Source organism: Folsomia candida, unplaced genomic scaffold (assembly GCF_002217175.1).
Source record: "Folsomia candida strain VU population unplaced genomic scaffold, ASM221717v1 Fcan01_Sc001, whole genome shotgun sequence".
In the NCBI taxonomy this organism is placed as follows: domain Eukaryota; kingdom Metazoa; phylum Arthropoda; class Collembola; order Entomobryomorpha; family Isotomidae; genus Folsomia; species Folsomia candida.
In genome coordinates, this window is record NW_019091193.1 from 27,288,948 (window position 1) to 27,294,727 (window position 5,780).

The window sequence follows — 5,780 nt, forward strand, 5'->3', positions numbered from 1 at the left end:
GCTAAATATAGTAAACCACAAATTTTTTAAAATTTGGAATACAAATCATACAAAAGATTATTTTAACCCGTTAAAAACCGTCACAGTGGCACGGATAACTTGATTTTGGCTTAAAACTCAAATTTTTTGCTTGTGGGTGTGGTAAGAACTTGAGACTTAAGTAAAACACGAATTTTCCCCAAAAATAGTAATAAATTGAGAAAATACAAAAGTGCTATATTTTGTTTTTTTTCAAAAAAGTATAAACCCGAATTTTAACTTTGAACCACACTATTCATCACAAAATATGAGTTTGGACCAAAACAAGACGAAATTAAAAAATACATTTCGATTTGGTGATCGTCAATCTATCATTACTTTTAAATACATAAAACTAAAATTTTTAACGAGTGGAGTCGTACATGATCAGATCATACAAAAGATTAATTCAACCCGTTACAAACCTTCACAGTGACACGAATCATTTCATTTGCGATTAAAGCTAAACTTTTGTGATGCGTGGGTGTGGTCGGAACTTCAAAAATTTACTCGGAATTTAAAATTCCAACTCCAATTAACTTAGGGACTCGATGACTAATCACCAAAATGGTTAAAATCTGCACATTTTTAGTCATTTCTCGCCTCTATATTGATATCAGTTTTAAGTTCCGAACACACCCACCATCACAAAACTTGAGTTGAAGTGCGAAATGACACGCTGCTGTCCTCCTGATTTTGGGCAAACTAGTGTCAATCGATAACAAATTTGATTAGTATGAAATTTGCGATCTCCCAATGGGCACGTTTTGCAGAGACATTTGCATCCAAAGAGGAGAAAATGTGCAGCTAATTTGGAAAGTGTAAATTTTGTCGACTTTAACACGCGGTTTCTCCTCGTCGGATGCAAATATCTCTGCAAAACGTGCCATTGGGAGATCGCGTCCTTCGCAAATATCATACTAATCAAATTTGTCATCGATTGACACTAATTTGCTCAAAATCAGGAAGACAGCAACACGAAGGGTGTCATGGTGATTTTTTGATGGTGGGTGTGTTGGGAACTTAAAATCGATATCAAATATAAATTAATTAAGATATCAATATAGAGGCGAGAAATGACTAAAGATGTGCAGATTTTAACCATTTTGGTGATTCGTCATCGAGTCCTAAGCTAATTGGAGTACGAGTTGGAATTTTAAATTCTGTAAATTTTTGAAGTTCCGACCACACCCACGCATCACAAAATTTTAGTTTTAATCCTAAATGAAGTGAGTCCTGTCACTGCAAAGGTTTTTAACTGGTTAAAATAATATTTTGTATGATTTATATTCCACTTTTTAAAAAAAAATTGTGGTTTAATATAGTTAAGTTTAGTGACAGATCCACTCGAATTCTAAATGAAAGTCAAATTTTGTGATGGTGTGACGGGAACTAATAAATAAAATAATACAAAATATAAGTACAGGACCGAGAAATGATTAAAATGTGTTTGTTTTGACGATTTTGATGATTCATCATCTAGTCCTACGTTAAAAAATAGTGTGGCACATTTTCGCATAATTAAAATCTAAAAAAATGTTAACCAATGTTCAGCAAATTTTAATGATAATTAATTGAGCTCGTTGCGACTGCACACAATATTTCTGGGAAGGATTTATGCGTGTGAATATGAATATTTACTTCACTCCATGGCGTCACATGACGCCATATTTTTCACCTAGCACTCCGTTTTCCGTAACCGCATAGGAAATCAGTCTGTGCAAAATATTGATTTATTTATTGTAATGGTCAGATCAAGTGAAGTAAATAACGTTTCAAAATTTTGACAATTTCAATTTTTAAGCACGACGGCAACCTTGCCTAATAAATATGTCGGTTTGTTATATCAAAATTTGCGATATTGTCATTGATGCAAATAATTTGCAATGCTGTGCATTGTTCGAGTAAAATGTGAAATAATTGTGAGGCCGAATAATCAGCGATTTCAATTTCATAACTTTTCTCAGTTTTGAAGATTTGTAAGATATTGACTCCGGACTGGGTTTTTATAGCGTTTTACATGAACTTTGCATTAAATAGATTGGTTAGCTCGGTCAAAGAAATTAATTTACAACATTTCGAAATTGACAAATTAAAATGCAATTATTTCGTAAATTCGACAAATTGGAAAACTGCGGTCAGAATTCGAGTCATTGGCTAAATTCTAGTCCAAAACATATTTATAAATTATTTCCAGTTACATTAAGCCAAATTTGGACGAGTTTCAGACAAGACTAAAAGTTAGCAAAAAATCTTTATTAGTTTGCGATTAATTTTCTAATTAATGCAATATATTTAGAATAATTAAAAATTGCAACCAAATTTAAAAATTTCGATGAAAAATATTTATCTCCGATTCGGTTTTGTATCCACAATTATAATTTGAATTAAATTTAAATCTACAAGTTAAACGAAATTTATTTATTTTCGTTTTATAGCATGAAATAATACTTGTTAAAATGAAATCGTAAATTAATTTGGTAAACTTTCGAAAACTGAGATAATTGTATAAAGAAGAAATGGTTATTAAATTAATTGTACCTTCATTTTTATCTAGATTTTGTGATCCGAAAACGTTTCATTTTCATGAAAGATATCATTTTAACGCATCTACTTAGATATTGTGTTATGAAGACGTATTTTTAAGATTTACATAATTCATCGTAAGGAATATTGCATTCGTCGGAATGTTTTCTATCATCTAAATTTGGAGTATATTTTTTCAAGTTGCGCAATTTCACATTTTCGGAATTTAAATTGAATAAAATATTATTCAATTTAATAATTCAATGTGTATTTCTTCTCAACATTGAAGTCGACAAAATGAGGACATTTAAATCATTTTTACCTCCATTCATGCCAAAATAGAATTTCAAACATTTAAGCAAATGACCTGATTATTAGAATGGTTCATAATTTTGCGTTATAAATCTGACCAGTGGTGCGAAATCAATATTACAATTTAATGAAAAAAACTAAATTTGTCGCATATATTTCGAGATGGTGAGTTCGGCTTCGGCTGAATTTTTCGAAGATGCATTTTTAGGATAAATTTAACAAACACCAATTATTTGTTGGTCCTCATTTTGTTAAATTTATCCAAAAAATGCACATTCACAATTTAGGGAACAGGGTCACCATCTAAATAAGTATATGCGCTCAAGTTAGTTTTTTCATGAAAAGGTAATATTGACTTCGCACCACTGCACAACTCTGGTCAAATTCGTAACGCAAAATTATGAACCATTCTGATAATAGTAATGTACTTAATGTTTGAAACTACACTCTTGCATTCTTTGTAATTACTATCACTACTTATGCAAATGAGCATGTAAATAATTCCGGTGATATATTTATTCTCATTTGTGCTAGAATATAGAATTTCACGGATAAAATTGGCTAAGCAGATTAGTGAATAAATATATTCGGTTTCATGCAAGGTACATATTTCTACTAATATTAGTATTTGGAACAAAGTTGTGTAGTTGTTCCAAGTTGGAAGAAGATAATAAGAAAATAAGGAAAACAATTCAATCCGAAAATGCATTTTCTACTGGTTTTCTTTATTTCCCGTTCTTCACCTCGTCCCAATTACGTATTCCCAGGTCCACGCACACAAACCCTGAAAAGCACAATACAATATTTTTAACCGACTAATTTCTATAATATACGTTAAATAAATTTGATTAAAATTTACTCAAGGTTGAGTAAAATTTGCGATGACACAACTGTTGTGTAAAATTTACCAAATGAAAATTTATCCAACGTTGTAGAAATTTCGCACAACCTTGAGTAAATTTTACCTTTGTTGAGTAAATTTTGCACAATCAGTTGTGTCATCGCAAATTTTACTCAACTTTATTTAGCGTGATAAATATCTATAGATATTTACACATTTTTCGCTTTCGTCGAAATACTGGATTTCAATTCCTTCTCATTCCTTTTATTTCATTTCATACTTTCACATTTCATATATTTACATAAGTTGACAAGTTCAAATGTAGCAACCACTTATTTTTTTTGAGATTTCAACGAAGCCAAAAAGTAACTAGTAGTTGACATTTAGTTATAGCGCAATTTTAGTTAAAATAAAATAGTTACATATCTAAAAATAATATTGAAAATCGCTCCAAAAGCAGATGTGATGAATAATACTAATTAATAATAACAATTGTAAAAATTTGTCAGTTATTATAACGGTGTGACCTGCTCATGATCGTAGAGGTCACGGAAAATTTTGCCCAATTTTTTGGTTGGAGAGTGAAAGAAATCAAAAATTTACAAATTACCAACTTCCGAACGAAAAGTATGATTGTCATGTTTCGACATCGGAAAATATATTTTTAGCATTCTCAGAATTGTAAGATTAATTAGATTGCACTTAAAACATTGGCAAATTTGAATTGGATTTGTAAACTGAAATCATGTAGCACGTGCGTATTTATTTTCATGATAATCAATCAGCGTAAGTGTTAAATTTCTTAATTTATTACAATGAAAATACACATGTGCATACTTGCTGTACAATTTCGGTTTGCAAATTCAATTAAAATTTAGCAATGCTTTAAGTGTATCAAATTAATCCTGTAATTCTGAGAATGTAAAATATCGTAAAATTATCGACGGAGGAACATGGCAATCATTAAATTCTGCTCGCAAACTAGAAATTTTCTTGTTTGATTCTTGCAATATGCAATCGACGAAACTTACCAGTGGCCTGCGTTTGATAACTTTGCTAAATTACCGACGAGGTTGGTTTGGTATTACACTCTTAGGCAACTGGTATTAAATTAATACTGACCGGAGTACAAATATGGCTCTACCGAAACGGGTAATAACGGGTATTACTGTTTGGCAATGTTCTGACAATGAAAAAAATTACTCAGAACAAACTATTACCTATCCGGTAGGAAGTTTAATATTGTCAAATCAATGCCGGTAAGGATTACATATGTGATTCTATCAGATTTTTATAGGTGAACTTATCACCCGCATGGTAATGGGGATAAAGAACAATAAATATTTCACCAGAATTATTTCCATTCTCATTTACATATGTGGTAGTTGTTGTTATAAAGAATGCACAAATGTAATTTCAAACTTTAAGTAAATTTCTATTATTGCAATGGTTGATAATTTTGCATTACGAATTTGACCAGAGAATTGTGATGGTTCGAAGTCATTATTACATTTTCATGAAAAACTAATTTGAGTGCATATATTTAGATGGTGACCCCGTTCCGTAAAATGTGAATATTACGAATATGTATTTTTAAGATGAACTTAAGAAAACCCAATTATTTATTTATTTAAATTTTGTCAAAATTTATCTTTAAAGTGCACTCTCATAATATTTTCATACGTGTCGCCGTCCTTTTCTTCCTCGTGATTATCTTCCACTGAATGGCTCGGCATCTCGTCTAAAACGTAATTATTTAGCACCATCACAACTAGCAAAAATTTACAAATTACGAACTTCCGAGCAAAAGGTATGAGTGTCATGTTTCGACATCGAAAAATATATTTTTAGCATTCTCAGAATTATAAGATTAATTAGATTACATTTGAAGCATTGGCAAATTTGAATTGGATTTGTAAACTGAAATCATGTAGCAAGTACATTTTATTTTCATGTTAATAAAGTAGCATAAATGTTAAATTTCTTAATATATTATCATGAAAATGTAGTTACATACTTCATGATTTCGGTTTACAAATTCAATTCAAATTTGCCAGTGCTACAAGTGCAATCTAATTAATCC